This window comes from Agelaius tricolor, unplaced genomic scaffold (genome assembly GCF_023055355.1).
Source record: "Agelaius tricolor isolate 1412-34295 unplaced genomic scaffold, bAgeTri1.0.p SCAF_7, whole genome shotgun sequence".
Taxonomy (NCBI): Eukaryota; Metazoa; Chordata; class Aves; order Passeriformes; family Icteridae; genus Agelaius; species Agelaius tricolor.
This window is the reverse complement of record NW_027269267.1, coordinates 6,339,226-6,358,029: the sequence shown is the minus strand read 5'-3', so window position 1 is coordinate 6,358,029 and position 18,804 is coordinate 6,339,226. Positions and strand designations below refer to the sequence as shown.

At 42.5% G+C, this 18,804-nt stretch overlaps 1 long non-coding RNA gene across 1 annotated transcript in view; it reads right to left on the bottom strand.

The window, feature by feature from the left end:
* Nucleotides 1–18,804, bottom strand: part of LOC139591908 (uncharacterized) — a 92,287-nt gene that overhangs the window by 41,261 nt on the left and 32,222 nt on the right. The window contains exon 2 of the long non-coding RNA XR_011679792.1: nt 7,209–7,316. This is a non-coding gene — a long non-coding RNA (uncharacterized lncRNA). The remainder of the gene's footprint in view (nt 1–7,208; nt 7,317–18,804) is intronic.

The window sequence follows — 18,804 nt, the reverse complement described above, 5'->3', positions numbered from 1 at the left end:
TTATTCAAACAATATGGCCTGGGGCTGAAAGGCTTAGGAAAATGTAGGTGCAACATAGGGACAGAGAGATATCACAGCTGAGAAGTATAAAGTACAGAAAAGTGTGTCAAGGACACAGATGTGTGTGCTTTTGTCAAGAAAAGGGACATTTTTTTAAAGCTTAATTAATGGCATAATGCTTTTGTAATGCATGTCAGCTCCATCAGCCAGAAAAGGGTTGCCCAAATGGACAACCCCTTCATACTGTGGGAAAGAAGGCAAACCCCTCTGACTATAAGCAATTTTGCACCATCAGGTGCTCCTCTTGGACTCTCCTTCCTATGTTGTCTGAAGCAAAGGACAATTACACCGTCTGTATGGAACAAATGCCCTCTTCCCCTGGTTTGTTCAGACCGCTAAATGTGGCTGCCTTCCCTCTTTCAGGTTTTGTCTCTGGACTGATTGTGCTCTGCAGCCTGATTTCCACTTGAGTCCACTCAGGACTAGGATGCTGAAACATGATTGTTTCCACTCCTGGAGGCTGCAGGGTTTAGTGCCACACACTGCCTTAATGAGCTTCACCCTGAGCACGCGACCCAGCTGGCAGTGAAAAACAGGAAGCATTTTGGCACACATTTTCCCTTTGTGGGGTGAGAGAGGAAGCAGACGTGAGCCCTGGCTAACACTGACACAATTAAAATGGAAACAGAGAGCTGCCTTGCCCTTGGTGCAGTGTGAGATAAACCCTGGGTCACCCCTTTAGGCTGTGTCCCTGCCAAGACCCCTGGGTTGGATTGGAGACGTGCGAGGAACATCCACATTAAAATGCACATACAAGTGGTCTCCAGGGGCCTGAGGCAGCAAAGTCAAAGGGAAGTCTGTCTCCCCATCCCCACAAAATCTGCATCAAGCCCTATCACTTCCCTTCTAGTGAGCAAGGAACCTTTGAATTAATTGGTTAGAAAAGTTTGTTAGGTGATGGTCGCTCTTGTATTTGGGGCACCAAGAATCTTCTAACACTACAGCATTACAGAAATGATGGCATTTGTCTTTCTACTGAGGCATCTGCACTGTGTAATTTACAAGTGCAGGTGCTCTGGACTTGACAAAACATGGTGACTTTTGGTGGTAATTCCTCCAAGTGGTCCCATTTCAGCTGTGGACAAACAGAGGATTTCATTCTCCCAGCTTTCTTGGAACTTCCCAAGCCCTTCTCATAGGTGTGTCCAAATGTGCTTAATGTTAATTCATCTTCATCTTTGCCTCATTTCTTCATCTGGGTATTTTGTAACAGCAGCAAGCATAGAGGAGGGGGTGAAGGGGTGGGGAAAACCTTTTCACCTTCTTGTCTTTCCTTGGTAAATAACATTCAAAGCAGCTTGGAAGCTATGTAGTTGTAAGAAAAATATATGATCCCATTCCACACCTTGGGACATGTTTTCTTGATGTAAACTTAGCAAAGGTGCATGAGAGAACATTTTAGCATGAAAGCATTAATCTCTGTTTCATTATGTCTGTCAGAACAGGATTCTGTGCTGAGCAGAAGCATTTTCCTTTAACTCAAGTATGACATTTCTGAAAGATGCCAAATTTGTATCATCTTCATTAAAAGCCAAATCCTACAGTCCTTATCAATGGCCAAACAAAATTTCAGAGCAAGTTCTACAGGGACCCTTAGAAAAGATAGCAAAATATTAACTGATATTGGTGTTCAGCACAGTCAGGCTGGCATCTCTTTCTTTTTCAGATGGGATACACTTTTTGTCATCATGTCATGGACAGTGCTTACCTAAAGCAGTGTCATTCCAGAAGCCAATTATTCCCATTTAGTGAGCAGAATCTGCATAATAAGATGTGATGGCTTTTCCTGAGATGCAGAGGAAGAAGTAATTAAAAAAAATCCCACTGGGTAATGCTCATCAGCTTCTACACATTTTTTGGATGAACTGCTAAATTTTGTGGAAAACTTCACCCCCTCATCCCAGTGGTCAGCATTCACCTGTTCTACATGCAAGGGCTGAACACTCATCAAGAACTGTTTAGTGCTTTCTTGGTGTAAATTAAACAAAAGCATTTTTTACAGTAAAAGCCTTTGTCATCTGTAGAACTCCAAGTAATTTACATAGGAGTCAATATCTCCATCTTGCAGATGGAAAGCAGAAGATCAAGGATGAGCTGGTCAACCCATGGTCATGCAGAAACAAAGCCTGGAGAGCCCTAAAATCTTGACCCCTAAAATAGGGTCTGCATTCACAAACCCAGATGCAGAAGGGGGTATTTTAGAGAATAAAATCCAGCTGTGCTTCCAATACTGTAGCAGCTCTCTCCTTAAAAAGAAAATGACTGATAGATACAAAATCAGGCAGCTGGATGAATGGTGGAAAGATGACATTTGATCACCTTAAATGGAAAATACAAGCAATGTAGACAGTCTGCTCATAAGTCATTCACAGGTATGAGTCTATACAAGCCAGTTTTGCAAGAGTTTGTAGATCTTTTTTATGATTGTGTTTCAGCTTCAAATCTTATTGGCATCTACCCACAAACTTGTCATCTCTGGAAACCCCAGCTTACGCTAAGTGTAGGCCCTCTGAGGGTTCTGAAAACACATGGAATAAAAAAAAAAGGTCAGAAAAGAACTGGGAATGGAGAGGAAGCAGATAGAAAAGCAGAAAGAGTAAAGAAAAAAGAATAAATTTGAGAGGAAAGAAGGAGGAGAATAAAGAAGATTAAGAGAAGGGAAGAATCATGAGAAGAAATATAAGAGGAGAGATAGGGAAATTTGGTTTTAATTATGTTTATTGTAGTTCTTCATGCACAAAATTACAAAGTGAAAACAACATAAACAGCTCTGCTGCAGGCATGCTAGGAAACAATCCATAAAGCAAGGAAACGTTACACAGGAGCTTGGAGTGACTTACTGCATTATTCACTATGTAGTAATTGCCCAAAAGAAATTAATGGGACTTTTTTTAATTAGTTTGGTAGATAGCTGGAAAGACTTATAGGATTCTTTGCTGTAGATTCTTTACCTAAATAGCAGATAAAAGATAACCAAGACCCTTAGAAGCTAGTTGTAAAATCAAAAGTTAGATATGCCTTGTGCAGGAGAAGCACCCCTGCCCCAGAGCAGGACTCCAGAAGCAGGATATGTTACTATAGCAAGAGACAATCCCTGCTCAGAGAACTTGAAGGAAACATTGGAATGAAGAGACAAGCTGTGGTGAAAAACACAAAAATAAACAATTTTGCAAGTCCAAACCCTGAACCCCAACAAATTCCCAAATCCACCTATAAAGCTGGGCCAGCTTTCATCTACTCAAATAGTGCAAGGGACAAGCATAACAGGAATAGTTAAGTAATTTAGGTGTGACAAGTTTTGGCAGGGTAAAGTCATTCTCCCCAAAGAACTGCATTCTCCTCCCCTCTGATTAAGGCTAACAGGGGCCCAAATACCACAACATTTTCAAATATTCCCATTTGTATTCCACATTCTCCCTGTATTCCTAAATCAATGCTCATTTTACTTTCTCTCTTCAAAGAAAGAAACTTCAGAATACACTTTGACCTGAAGGGCTGAATGGAGAGTACCTCCTATCCATAGTAGATTTCTTCATTTCCCCCTAGAGTTTGGATGATGATCACAAAGATTTTTCCTTTCATTTCCTTATTACCCATTTCTACCTTTGAACATTTCTAATTTAGAAATCCATGATTCTTCATCTTCTTCATCTCAGACCTCTAGCTGCTGGATCTTCCCTGGTAGCAGCTAACAAGGCTGGGATCATTAACCAAACAATCAAGGAGAAAATCTAGCTACATGTTAATAGGAGGATATTCTTTCTCGTTATAGCATTAATGTATCTTAAAGTTTCCTGTCAAAATGTCCTTGAAATCTGCTGAGTGTTACCCTTGCCAAACACATTGTCACAAGAATTCTGCCTGTTTCTAACATAAGCCTCTGAGCTGCTTGGTACAATTTCTGTCTAAAAAAGTTAAAAATCAGGAAGCTATGCACCCAAAACCAATTCAACATTGTAACAAAGTGTCGTTGTGACCATGTGCACAGGTCTATCTGCGTGTGACCGTGTCCTGCACGGTGTGACTTGTCACCTGAGCTCTGAGCATCTGGCACAGCTGCAGCGCCAGGAGTGCAGCCCATTGTCACCCCAGTGACAATGTGACTAACAAGCACAGCGTGCTGGCAAAACTCGGGCAGCCCCAGACTGCAGGGATGGACACATTGCACAGCCTTCATCCTGCCAGCTGCCCCCAGCTCCCATCACACCTTCCTGCCCCAGTGGCCGGGCAAACACAACCCTCTGGAACAGCCCATCCCCTCTTATGTCCTCAACCTGCTCCACTCATGCTGCATTTCTCTCTCAAAGCCTCCTAACAGAGCAGAAGTGTGTCCATGGAAACCCTCCTTGCTTTGCACTAGCTGCGCAGTCTGTTGCTACACTTTTGCATCGAATTTGTTACTGCTGCTTATTCACTTGGACTGAAATGGTAAACTTGTCTGGAGATGTCCTGAATTATTCATAGGCAGCACGTACCAAGATAAGTCAGGGCATGAGATGCACCTCGGTGCTGAAGTCAACGTGGTGTGTGAGAGTGAATGATGTTGTGTGGCTTTGTGGGGGAGCTGCTCTCAGCCACTGGGAACGATAAGGGATTGGGTAATGACCATTAAGACCTGAAAGCCAATTTGCCTCTGACAATGGAAGCTGGGGGGAGTTTTTTGATACAGCAGCTGCCTTTGCCTCACTTTGATTGTGAGCACAGCATTATGGCCTGGAGCTCCTCCCAGATTTGTGTTTTGACTTTCGCAGGAGCAGTTTTGTGGGCGCATAGGGGCAAGTATATCTGATAGAGCTTAGGCAGCTAATTACTTCGTTATGCCTCTCCAGGAAGTAGTTAGATGACTACATATTGACTGTGGCTCCAGAGCTACAGCTGGAAAACTGTCCATGGCAGTTGGATAAGTCAGCCAATCTGTCATCCACCATCAGCTTTGAGCTCATCTTTCACACAGTGAAAGAGTATTCACTATAAAGTATTTGTGCTTTACAAACGATTTCTACCTTCCTCTGAAATCTGATACCAAAAGAGCCAGAAGCCAGTGTGTGTGAACTATGAGTGGACCTGGTTTGAAAATGCTGGGTCCAGTTCTTGTTGCACACCACTCCAGTGTGCATTGTGAGACTTCCACCTCTAGTCTGAGTCTGAAGGATCAGGAATGGGCCTGTTTATAAAGCCATCACTTAATCAGGTACTTATGCTTTTCTAAAAAAAAGTGTGTTATCTATTACTCTGAGAAAAAGGAAGACAAAGAGATTCCATTCTGAAAACATGTCTGTAAGCCCTGGATTAAATGTTCACTTAAGTGCTCATGTACATCCTTGCCCAAAATGGGAAATTTTTTTTGAGAACACAAAATCTTTTAGAGAAGAGAATCTTGCTATAGCCCTTAATAGACTTGAGAAGTGTCCTGATTTCAAGATTTAAGTCACAAAAGCAAGGTGCCACATGCCACAGCACAAGTTAATGGATTTAAAAATAAGACAGCTACCTTCATAAACCTGTTGGTTGACCAGTTTGACCATTGGAAAGAGATTTCTCTTTGTAAATGACATGCTCCTATTTAAATTAACTCAAACTTCTCTTTGTGCTATCTTTATTTAAAAATCAGATTTGTACCAGTTAGTAATTTTTCCCTAAAGCACTTTACAGATCTATGCCATCACAGTTGGTGTCTGACTTTCAGCTGTCAGTAATGTAGTACTGCAAGATGTTTTTAACTTAAATTATATATATATACATATATATATATATATATCTTATATTTAAATTACTTCAGAGTTGTGTACAGAGCCCTGTTTTTAAACACTTGTTCTCTTTCTGGAGATCATGTACACGTGCAGAGTTTGTTAGGAATCCAAGAATTTTCTGATTCTAATACTCCTACAGAACATGACTAAATATTCAGCAATGCTTCAAATTAAGTTAATGCCCCACCCGAGCAGATCAGCTCTTCAAACAGCCTGCATTCCTTCACCTGGGAGTGGAAGGAAATAATGAAAAAAAAGTAAATAAAGGAGTGAGATGGAAAGCATTTTTGCTGTGCAATTATCCTGATTTTCAACTTGCACTCCCTGAGAAAAAAGAGGGAAGGGCAACCCTTGAAATGTCCCTTGGTCATGGTAGGGAAAAATTGCTTGTGGATCAGTTCTACCATCTGTACTCACTTTAACCAGTATCTTACTCAGACAGGCCACTGAATTTAGAGAGAGATCTCCATGCCTCATGTTTTCAAAGCAGGTATGAGTGAGATGCCCCTCACAGCAGGACTTGTGCTCAGCTCTCACTGGGGGCTGGAGCAGGGAGGAGGAAGAATACTCAGAACCTCTTCCCTTCCATTTTGCAGCATAACATTCTTCTTACTCAGACAATTTTCCCCCAGTGTACTCCATAAGGTAGCACTGAGCTTGAGTTCCTGGCTCACAATGTAATTTTCACACATAACCAACCTGTCTGGGTGGAAAGGCTGGGGAGGAGCATATTTCCACACATATACTTGTTTGAGAGTACACTCATCCACCTCAACTGATCATTTCAGAGTTATTAGGTGAATATCACGATGACACCAGACCTTCCTCCCAAGCCATCTGGAGGGAATAACTCAGAACTTTTGCAAGACTTTTCCTTTCTTCCCACTGCTGTGATTTCATTGCCACAAACCAGCCTGCTAGCAGACAAACCAGGGAATTATGCGCTGTGCTGAGCAAAGCCTTGGTGCAGGCTCCACATTTTGCCATTTAGCTCACGACAAGACTCACATGTTTATCAGTCATACTTGGGAGCATTGCTGCTCTTCAGCAGAGATTTTTGCCTTCTGAGGAGGTGGTTTGTGTTCCATGCACCCTCTGAATCACATTCTGCCTTTTAGATTTTAGTACGCAACGATGACACAGCAAATTACACCCTTGTAATATGAAAACATAATATTTTTCTAGCAACAGTTCATAATGCTGTGACCAGCTGGTCCAAAATGGTTAGCAATGACACATTCTCAAATTCTCAAAGGCATGCTGGTAATGCAGCTCCTCAAATTTCTTAGGTTTAGGATGAAATGAATGGAGCATCTCACATGAAGGCATTCCACTCTGGATAATACAGTAGTGGGAGTTTCAGAAGAGTTGAAGCCTTCCTGAATTTAAGCAGCTCACCTTATTTCTGGTGTCTTGTTCTCATGATGAGACAACATCTTTGATGACATCTCTGTATGCATGCTGATGGTACAGGAAGATAAGGTCACCCCTAAATTCTCTGCATCCCTGAAAATGAGAGAAATGTGAGCAAGGGAAAGTCCATGGCACAGCATGTGCTGCTACTTACTTACTTTGACTTGACATTGATGGATGCATTCAAGTATTTACAAGCTGCCTGATGAGATGACTCAGAGAAAGTTTGAAAGAAACAGCACGGCTGACACCCCTGCTTGAAGGGGGAGGAAGTGGGAGGGAAAGATTGCCTTGAGATCAGAGTTTGTGGTTTTTTAAAATGCTGCTGCTTCACAAGCCCACTCTTTGTGCTGGAGTAATTATGTGGGTGTACTAGGAAAAAAAAGCTAAGCAGTTTGAGAAAGGTCTGGCTGTGGGGAAACCCAAATTTAAAGATCTTGAAGAAGCAGAGCAGCTCACTAGTCTTGGAGGAGGACATGCAAGCCATGTTTGCAAAAGCCAAGAGCAGTTACTGGGCCAGTCCTGGGAAGTTTGGGGTGCAGGTCAGCCATCCATGGGCAACATCCCACCTTTCCATCACCCTCCTGTAAAGCTCCTCCTTTCTGGGGCTGTCCCCAGTCAATTCCACAAGACCTAGAGCAGCACATTTCTCCCAGAACTTGAACACCTCTTTAGTCAAAGGTTTCACCACACGAGGATGTAAATAGGATTAGGGACTAGAGGGTCAAAAGGCCATTCAAAACACTTCCTTCTGCCTCTACAATGTGTGGCTGGGCCCTGGAGATGTGTCCTGATGCTCACCAGCACCAAGCTCTCTTAATTAGGGGAAGGCCAGAGCCATGGCAAGGCACAGAAAAGCCACTCTGGAGATCATGTCTGTCATCACTGATTTTTTAATGAGCAGAAAGAAATGTGCATCCAATTCCATGAATTACCATTTTTGAGCTGTCAGGCAGGAAATACCTGCACCAAGCTGGGAAGGCACTCCCAGAAGCCATCACATTTAACTCTTTCCATTTTTCTAATGGCTTGTGCAGGTCACAGAGCAACAGTGTAGAAAAAAACCCACAGAATCCAACATTCTCCACAGTTCCATATGGGAGTTATGCACCTCCTCCTGTTTTTATAACACCTCCCCATGGGCCGGGCAGGGGAAGTGCTCTTGTGAAGCCAGTGTTGCAAGGGAAGAGTGTAGTTAACTTTTTAAATCATCCCCATCCTCAAGACAGTCTTCAGCAAGAAATCCTCATCCTGTAACCAGCATGGTAAGAAGGACAAATTCCCTGAGCAACCGGTTCCCCAGCAGGAAGGAAGAGGAGGAAAAAGACCATTTCACCTGCAGAGTCCTACCAGGGATTTTGCAACTTACCTTCGTACAAAGAAACCAAGGATCTCAAAGATGTGAGGTGTTTCTTGTATGCATTTCTGCTTTAACTCATCAGATAAACTCATTTCAGAGCCCATTTCAGGCAGGTCTAAAAACAATGCAGGGATGTCTGAGCATCCTTTGTCTGCAGCTCACAGCCAGGTGAGCTCCACACCAGCTGTGGGGGCCTGGGTAGAGGTGCTGCTGTGGAAGTGGGACTTTGGTGTGGATCAGCCACATCAGCAACCATCAGCTGCTGTAGCAGAGGTGCCCCCTAACTTGCAAAAGGAATGTGATGCACAAGAACTATTCTCCACCTAAGGAAATATCACATGCTACTATTTATGTCCTCTAGGGGCCTGGGTAATTCTGGATGCTTCCAGTTCCATCAAATAAAATTTTTAAAAACTTTAAAAAGGGGAGAGAGATTAAGAAACTAATGGAAAATCATAAAATGACTGTCTTTTTTTTCTGAAGAAATCAGAGTATTTCCCTCAAGTTTTTTGCAAAAATCTCTAATTGCATTACACAATATTTTATTTCCTTGGAATTTTGTTTTTCTGTCAGCCTTTGCTGAAAGGGATATTTTTCTTGTCAAATCTTGTGTAATTACAACAGTAAAGGCACATTTTCCACTATGGTGGTGAAATTTCATTTGGAATGAAAGACATTAAAGAAATGTAGGTGTATTAATGTTGTTGAAAATAGCATTATGTAACAGACATTTGATGGACTTGCAGGTCTTTATTGGAGGTCAGATGCAGGCATTACTCATTCCCCAATGCTCACAGAACTTGATGCCCCTTCTAGCACCAATGAAAAGACTCTAGTGCACTGCAAAAGGAACTGTTTTGGGACACTGGTACAGCAACTTAATTCCTCCTTTCTTTTGGGAGTATAAAGGAGCAACACTCTGACTGGCAGAGTGCAGCAAGGAAATTTGCTTAATTGCTAGAGCAATAATGCTTAATACAAATCATGACACACGAATAAAAGAACAGGAGAAAGGAGCCTCTAGCTGCACAAGAAAAAAGCTTGATGAGATTTTAAAATCTCATGTTCTCCTGCATGCATATATGCAGTGTTTTGTACAGTAACCATAAAAATGACATGTTTTATACCTTTCAAGCACAAGCAACCTGTTTTGACTTTGTAGCACTTGGTGAGTCATTAGAGAAACTGATCTTACTAAAAGCTTTGCTATTTCTCTTGTTCTAACTGAGATCCCTAAAAATAAAGGCTCGGGTAAGATACAAGCTGCAAAAACAAAATAATGTCCATGTTCATTGTCTCCTCATCTTTGCAATGTGCAGACTTGGGCATCCAGCTTGCCCTTCCTTTGCCATCCAGGACAAATCCTGGCTCCAGAGCTGCTGATCTGAGGTGGAGCCCCACTCCATTAGGGGTACACAGATTAGGCTTCCTCCTTTCCTGCAAGTGCATGTGGAGGGGAAATGAGGGTATCTTTTTGCTCATAGACTCAGACAATGTGTGATCTGGTGTAGCTGGTGTCCATGATGACACCTGGCTGAGCTCACTCCACCTGCCCATCCACCATGTCTTGGCTATGACACTCTTGGTAACATTAAGCCTCTGGACCTGGAGCTGCAAATCCAGGCACTGTGTCTGGAGGTCCCAGGTCTCTTGGCTCATCCCCTGCCTGGGACCTACCTGCCTGCTGGCCCCTTGTGCCTCTGGTTTGTGCCATTCTGAGCTCTGGACACCACCACAGCTGGTGCAGAACTTCCCTTTGCAGCTGAGCTCGGCAGGGGAGCAGCAGAAATTGGAGCAAGAAGACAGAGACACCAGAAAGCCTCTCCCTGTGATCACAGCATTGCTCTCCTTAAGAATCAACCACCAGAAGTGAAGGCAATTTACAGGAGGAAAAGCAACAACTAACCTATAAATAAAGTACTGCATTCCTTCTCAATGTATTTTCCCCCCAAGCAATCAATTAATGTTTCTGCAACAAAATGATTATCAGCTCCTATGAGTGGGAAAGGAGGGGTCTGATGTGAGAGTGAGGGGGCTCTGCTGCACATGACACACTGCAGAAAGAAGCACCTCTCCTGCAAGATGCAGCACACTGCACCCAACAAATGGGAGACATTCCTGCACTGAGGAATCATCTTACCTCTGAATCCAAACATCTGTGAGTTTTATTTACTTGTTTTTGAAGGCTGAACAAGCAGCTATGTGTGCAGAGAGGCTGCAGGGTATTCATTTGCTTTGTTGTTCATGCCTTCAATCTTCCTCTGGCTGGTTGTGAACAGTATTTTGCTGCTAAGTATCAGTGGACTCTTTCATGGTGTCTGAAAGCTTGTCAATAAAAATAACTGCAACAAGAAAAGAACAGTTTTCCTATCGTGCAGCACTTTCAAGTTATCTCTTGATAGCAAGCGGTCAGATGTCGCCACTATAAAACCACAGTTTTCTGGGATAATGTATAACCCGAACAATAAATCCAGTATTGTATTCCTAGTCTTTCACATCAGATATGCAGGGCCTAGTGTCACTGCTTTTCCCTTCAGTTTAACCAGGGTTGGTCTGTCTGCTTAAGCTGAATGTTCTTCTGACTCCTACTCCTTTCTAAAACTAACCCACTTCATCTGCTGCCTGAATAAAAAGCTTCGCGTTAGTCACGACATCTTCCTGCACTGTTTTATTCACAAAGTTTGACAGAAAAATACACGTTATGAAACCAACTTTTAATGCTTGATGGAAATAGGTCCGAACCTGCCTGGGCAGCTGTCCTGTGAAAGCTGAAGGCAGCATTAAGAGCAGCATTTTCACCTGCTTGATGTGTTGGCAGGCTTGGGTCACCCACTGATCAGACCAAAGACGTTCATGCTGGGTGGATCAGAGGCCCTTCAAAACCAATACCTGACCTTTGACAGTGGTCAGTAGTAGGTGTCTCAGGGCAGAGGAGGACAAATAAGTTGTGGTGGGAATCATGTTGATTCCTCAACCTGCTGTCTCAAGCCAGATGTTGTGCTCACAGTTTTAGTAGCTCAGGAAGCATTTTTCATGTTGAGTTTTGGTCATCTTAGAAAGCAATTCAGACTTTCCTCTCCATAGCATCCTATGAGTCAAGCATATCCAATGAGCTGATTTATGCATTGATCCACTTTCTTAATTTGCTTCAGATCTTTAGTCTGATAACACTAGAAGATGTTACCCAGAGAGGCTGTAGGACCTGCATCCTACATTCAAAACCAAGGAAGAAAATCCTGAGCTAAATTGGTGGTGCTTAGAGAGAGGTTGTGACCAGATTATGTCCAGGGATTCCTTTCAACCTAAATCACCCTGCCTTTGTAACTTGTCAGGGTCTTCACCACCCTTTTTAACAAGCAACAATGAACCACTTCCTTCTTCACTTTCTTCTGTCAAACACATTGATGATCCCATGAAGGACCACAAACCAAGAGCCCCTCTCTGCCCTTTCCAGGTCTCTTTTCCAGACTCCAGGGTGATTATTCTGTTTTAACTCTCCCCTTAGAAAAGGGTGAGGTGCCCTGTACCTCCACTCATCCTTGCTGTCCTTCTCTCAACCTTTATTAATTCAATTTCATCCTTTCTAAGAGAGGAAGGAAGGACCAGAACTCCTTGCAGAGTTTAAGACGCAAGCAAATCTGGCACTTTGTACTGTCTGAAAATGCATATGCAGAGTATTAGATAAACTTCTCTTAATAACTCCAGTCTGGTCAACTTTGCAGAGCCATGAAACAGCATTTTCCCCATGGTACTTTCAGATTCCTTTTTCTCTCTCTTAAAGTAATTCTTGATCGCAGTCCCCATCTTACAGCACACTCACTCCTCTCCTCTCTCCTCTTCATTCTTGCTCTTCCCCAGCAGTCAGGGCAACACTGGTGTTTGTGGGGCTCTAGGGAAGCCAGGCAGTCTCAGCAAGTGCTTCCACACACCAGGAAGCTCTGGCTTGAAGGGAAAGGCTGTGGCTCCTTGACATCCTCAGTCACTGTGTCTTGTGGCCACTACAGCCACTTCTGCTGTCCTGCCCCTCTCCTGAAGCACCTTGGGGCACCTTGAGTGTCCTGCTACTGCTACCAGAGCCTTCCTTATCTCCACACACAAAAGGTCACAGGAAGCTTTCTTCCATGTTAACATCTTAAAATGGCTCCACAAAGGAGCAGAGAACATCCAGGCCAGTGCAGGGGATGGAGGGAATAGAGTGGGGCTGAAGGAGAGGGGCAGATGATGGCACTGCACTGCAGAGGCAGCTGTTCCATCAGCTGAGGCTGCTGTGGGACTGCAGCTGTGCTCACGCTTCTCAGAGAGGAGCCCCTGGAAGCTCAGAGCCTGAGGAAGGAAGCTGCTAATGAGCATCTTTCCTTCTTCCCTTTCTCACATGCCAAAGTACAATTCTTTTAATGGCAAAAGATAATAACTCTGAGATGTTATGATTACACCACACGTTATTTTCCCCCAGCAAATCTTTGCTGGCTTTACATAAAGTCTGTCCTCACAAGGCTGTGTGAGGTGTCTAATACTGAAAGCAGAAGGCTGTCTTACAGAGAAATAAGGTGAAGTTCAGGATACAAAACTGTGGGATTGAGTTCATGAAGTCTATTAGGAGCAGTCAAGAAACAAGACTTAAAGGTCTGTCCCAGACTTACTAATGTTTTTAACCACTAGAAAAGTTCTTGTACAGAAGGAAGCATTTTTCCATGCAAAACTGCTGGGGAAGAGACTGAGGAAAAGCCTGATGCATGTCTGAAGGAGACATATAATTTCTTCTCATGTTTTTCAAGTATCTTATCAATAGCCTTATCTGCTAAAAGATAAGGCTATTGATAAGATACTTACTTTAATTTTCTCATCCCTAAGTAGGATGACTCAAATTAGATGCCCTCACACAGACTGGAAAGACAATTTTCTGTCTGGGTCAGACTATTCCTCTTTTACATATCCCATTTTGCATACCTTTTACACATCTTCTGAAATCCCTCCAGACTTCTCATCAGAAATCTGAAAAAGATAAGCCCTGCTCTTCTAATATATAGTAATGGGACATCCTCCTCCCAGCCAAGGTTCTCTGCTCTCCAGCTATGGCCCCTGCTAGCAATTTTCATGGGCTTGAGTGAGGAAAGCCTTTCAAAATTTTAGTACTTCTATCCCTGTTCAGGAAAGCACAGGAGTCAGGAACATTTGAACTCACTGCAAACCCCCCATACTGTCAGTGAACTGTTGTAGAAAATGAGTGTCATACCCACAAGGGCAACAAAGCAGAGGAAGAGTAACATAACTGGTGGGACTTTCATGTTTGTCTAAGGTTTTAAATGGTAGATATTTTTATATCATATGACTTCAAAAATGATATTTGTTCATGTAATTAGAGACTGTACTGTCCCAAAGCAGACAAATCGAGACTCTGTGTGCAACATGAATGTTGTTGTTTCCTTGTATCTGCTTACAATATATTTCTAATGCATTCTTTTATAGATTTTCCCCATCTTATTATTCCAACATATTTTAAAAGTTAAAAAAAAAAGATTAAGAGAGAAAAAGATAAAGCTAATTTTTTAACAACTATGGCAATGACAATCCTACATATCTCTAAGGAGAGGGTTTTTCTGCATACTCTGGGAGTTACAATCACAACAAGACAACATCAGCAACAACCATTTCTAGCTTTGCAGAACCTGTTCACAGTCTGAACTGCCGTGCCATCAGGAACTTAGACTGTCCCACCAAACACTTCCCACCAGTCAATCTCCAAGTGAATTAAGAAGATAGGCAATTATTAATGAACCATTTCACAGTCACACAAAGATACTGGTTTCCAAAAACTAGAAAGGAGATACCTCGAGGAGAGAGGTCAGGAACACTAAAGTTATGGAACAGCACAAGGCTCACTTAAACCCCAAATGATGGTGATGGCTCCCATTACTCCTCCAAAATGAGCAGACAATGACAAATCAGATTTCAGTTTCATTTTGATTTCAGCCTGTCCTCCACATGACTGCATATTGCACCTCCTGTAAGAAAAAGCAAGAGCTTCCCTCAGGCTGTCCCAGGAAGGCCTTGTCCTGAAGCTGTTGCAGGGAAGACAGCTGTAGAAATTGTTTTTCTATGACAAGAACATGATGTGCAGAGCAGCAAGTTTGGCTCCAGGACCCAGTGGAAAGGCAGGATGCGGGAATTGCCTCCCACTCTGGCCATGAACCCAGAACCACATCTTCTCTCTCGGGAATCACCCACTGTTTTTGACTCTGCTGCCTACTAGAGACCATGAGGATGGCTGGCATCCCACTGGAGCCTGGAGGGGATTGTTTACCCTGTCATGAATATCATGCCTAAGCATAATGGGACTTTATAGCAGCCCACAAGTAGTGAAATCCCAGTCTCTGTAGCCTGAGTGCAGAGATGCATTCCTGCTCTTCCCATCCTGCTGCAGGGCTCTGCTTCTGGTAGCTCAACCACGAGCTCTCCAAAACAAAGAAATACTACTGCAACCACTTCCCTGACACTCTTAACAATGGTCTTTTCATATCCCCCATATTAAATCTGTTGAGATGGCTTTGCTTAAACCTGTACACTCATATACATATTTTCATGCTGAGACAATGTTTAATAAGCTCAGTCCTGCCTGGCCGAACATTTCTATCCAGCAGGCATTGCTCAGGTAGGTTCACAAACCTTGAAAGGGATTACCTGGATACCTTTCATTATTATGGCAGCATCCTTGTAAATAGGGAATCACGGTTGGAATTCTAACAGTGCTATGATCATTCCCATCTTCCCATATCAGCAATCCCACTAAAGCCCAGGGTAAATCTGCCCTACGGTGAGGACCTGGTGAGCATTCAATACCACCAGCATTCAGTGAGCAGCCTTTGCAAGATCTGGGGGGGCTCAATTTCTACAGTGAGCACTGTTCCCCCAAAACAGGACAAAACTCCATGAAGAACAAGCCTTCTACAGCTGTAATGGAGTTGTGCTTTCAGCTATTCTAGCAAAAGGATGAAGCCCAGAACAGTCATAGTTGACAGCATAAATTAATCCCTCTTAATATTTGCCTTGCAGTTTAATCTCAAATGCCACTAACCTACATATGTTTGAAAACAATCAACTGGTGTCTATTTCAATAGTGGTTGTGTATGCTCTAGAATCAATTTTCCCTATTTGTACTCTCTTCCATGCCTTCATGAGTTTAATCACCTTATTAAAAATGTGCAAGAACTATAAATAAGAGAAAAAGCAAACCTTTCAGCCATGAGGCTGAGTGGAGACATGTGTATCAGTGAACACATTTCCCGAGTAATAGCACACTACACACTTTGTAAAATGCAATTATGCTGTAGCAACTCTTATCAGGAAACATATTTACACTGATTTCTTGTGGCAATAGATCAAAGAACTTATTTTACTGACCTATATCTGTATTTAGTTGTACAGCAGTTTCTTACATAAATAAGCAAATTGTCTTCCTTTTTCTGAATCATTTCCTACTAATGGACAGCAGTTTTCCTGACATAGATGCTTTGCAAAGATTAATTTTTGAAGGCTAAAACTGGTGTTTGAATTTAAAAGACCTCATGGCTGGAAAATTGCAGATGTGTGGAACGCTGGCTGTCTGTAGAGGAAAAGAGAAGCAGAACACACAATGAGGCCACCACCCTGAGAAGATATGAGCAGGTGGCCTTGTCACAGAAATAGAGATTTTTTTTCTCCTGTCTATTTTCTCCTTTGTCTCTACCCACCCACAAAACTGCCTGAAAAGTATAACTAATATTCATCCAGAAGAGGAGGACCAAGGAGCATGTAAGGCTGACAATCCCTGGCTCCTATTCCCTTAGTAACCATGGCTGTGTGGAATTTACTTCCCAACCATCCAACCAGACTTCCATCGAGACAGGGCCTCCAGTACAGCTGAGCAGCTGATGGTGACTCCTTTGTAGGGGGTTTTAAATATTCTGTTTCCATTCTGCTTTTAAAAACCATTACTAGCTGTGTAAGGGCTCCACACATGGGACAGGTCACCTCTGGGCTGCTGGCCTCTGTGCAGCCCTGCTCATTTAGGGGCCCTGACTTGTTTGGCTGCTTCAGCACAGACAGGAATACCTGCAAGAGCATTTGCAGCCCTTAGCAGCATGTTCCAGACAGAATCAGATGTGGTGTTCTATGATTAGTTGTGCCAAGACCAGCTGGGATGAGAAGGGGAGTCAAAGGATTGAAGATTTTTTGAGGGCTGAGTGAGAAAGTCCACAGAGCAGCCCAAAGAACCACTCCTTTGACCTCCTATTCTCTATATCTCTACAGCTGCTATGAAAATTTCTATAAAATGCCTTTTTTTTTTTTTAATGTGGACTTGCTAAAAATAGAGAAATTTATGGAAATATAGATGTTAAAAGAGCTTGTGTCACTCTAGGGGACAATATGTGTCAAGGTTGCTTGAGCTGATGTAGGGATTTCAATTTCAGTATTAGGTGTTCTCCTTACCAGTGTTGTTTGATAGAAAGGAAAAAGTATCTTCTTCAAGCCCACCCACTGGAGAAGTTTCCACTTTTTATAAATAAAAAATACTTGGCTCAGGAGCAAGCATGTGAGTGTCCCTCATCCTAGAGCAGTGCTCAAACCCACACAGACAGCATCTCTTGGAGAAGCACAAGCAACTTCTATGGCCAGACCCATTTAAGGAGAGCCATCACAGAGCAGCTGATGGAGTGGTGTCAGGGGAATCCCTTTGGTGTGAGAAACCCAGATCAAGCCAAGGAAGGGTTTAAATCTGTTTCTCCAATAACCCCAATGTGAAAAACAAGTACCAGGCTACCACCTAGTCCAGAACAAACTTGCTCTTTTCCCTACTTGGAGAATACTTTTAGAGTTCTGCTTCATGCCAGAGAAGCATGGAAACATTACCCGGTCAACTCTGCTGCCTAAATTTGTTCTTGAAAATGGCAACTAGTTACAATTAGATTTCTGTAGACAAGTTTGAAACCAGGTTGGCAAAATGATAAATCTTGCATTATCTCGCAATAATCATTAAAGCTAACCCCAAAATGCAGGTCATTTATTTGTGACAACTCCTCTTTTGGGAAAGGAGTTTTCTATGTCTGGGACAATTTTCATTTAGGTGGAAAAATAAGTTGCTTAACTTGTTTAAATTAATAACATGGAGAAAGAGAGTAATCAGTGCAAGTCCACATTGGGAAGGAGCCCTGTGGACCTGAAAGAGTTTTACACGCCAGGATAACCAAAAGATCACCTGCAAGCTTCACAAACCCCTAAACTCAACTAGTCTGTGGGTATTATGGGGAAAGACATGATACATTTATTATTGAATTGCTTGTGGAGGCTGATCTGTGTCAGCAGACACTGCCATGTGGCTGGCTGCCCTGTCATTTCCTACAGAGATGCTCACAAGTCTCTGAATGACACTGAGGGAATGGTTCAGGAGAGCATCACACGTGTCCCATTAATTCCAGGAGGAGACGTGTCACTGCACTGCACTCTTTTAGAAATTTTCCATCATTACTTACATTGTCTAAGCATTTTGCATTTTCAATGAGTGATGAACACAGAAGTAGAATAAAAACTGATTATGGTTAATATCTGAGCTTGCAGAATATTTTAAGAAGTCAGTTTTACTTGAAAGAAGGAAAGAAGCTGCCAAAGGCAACCATGGTTTCGATGAAGAGTAGGGTATATCTGTACCTACCTACATCAAGTGAAATTCCCTTCTAGCATTGCTCTGGGAGGAAGGTTGGTTTAAGAGGTTGGTTTATTGACTGATTGTTTCCTCTAGCCCAGGATATTTCAATATTTGCATGATGGACCCAGAAACCTATACCCTGAAGGGACAGGAGTAATTTCCTAGTTCAGGGGTTCTGCAGCCACAGAGAAGCACTGAAGAACAGTTCAAATCATTGGACTCAATTTCTCTGAGAATAAGGAAAGGCAGATATGCTGGAAAATATGGGCCAGTGGATTTAAGTAAGTGGAAAACAATGAAAATACTTTAGGCTTGGTTTAAAAACACTTGCCAAGTTATTTTGGTTTAAAAACAGAAAGCAGCCACTTTAGCTCATTATCATGTCTGGCCATGCTCCCTTCATGCAACATCTCACACTAGTCTTTACTATTGTTATTGTTAACTTGACTAAAGATATTTTTTGGGAAAAATACTCCCAACTACCAGAACATTTTAAAAAGTATTAGTTACTGCTTTTGATAAAAAAGTGATGTTTAAAGGAA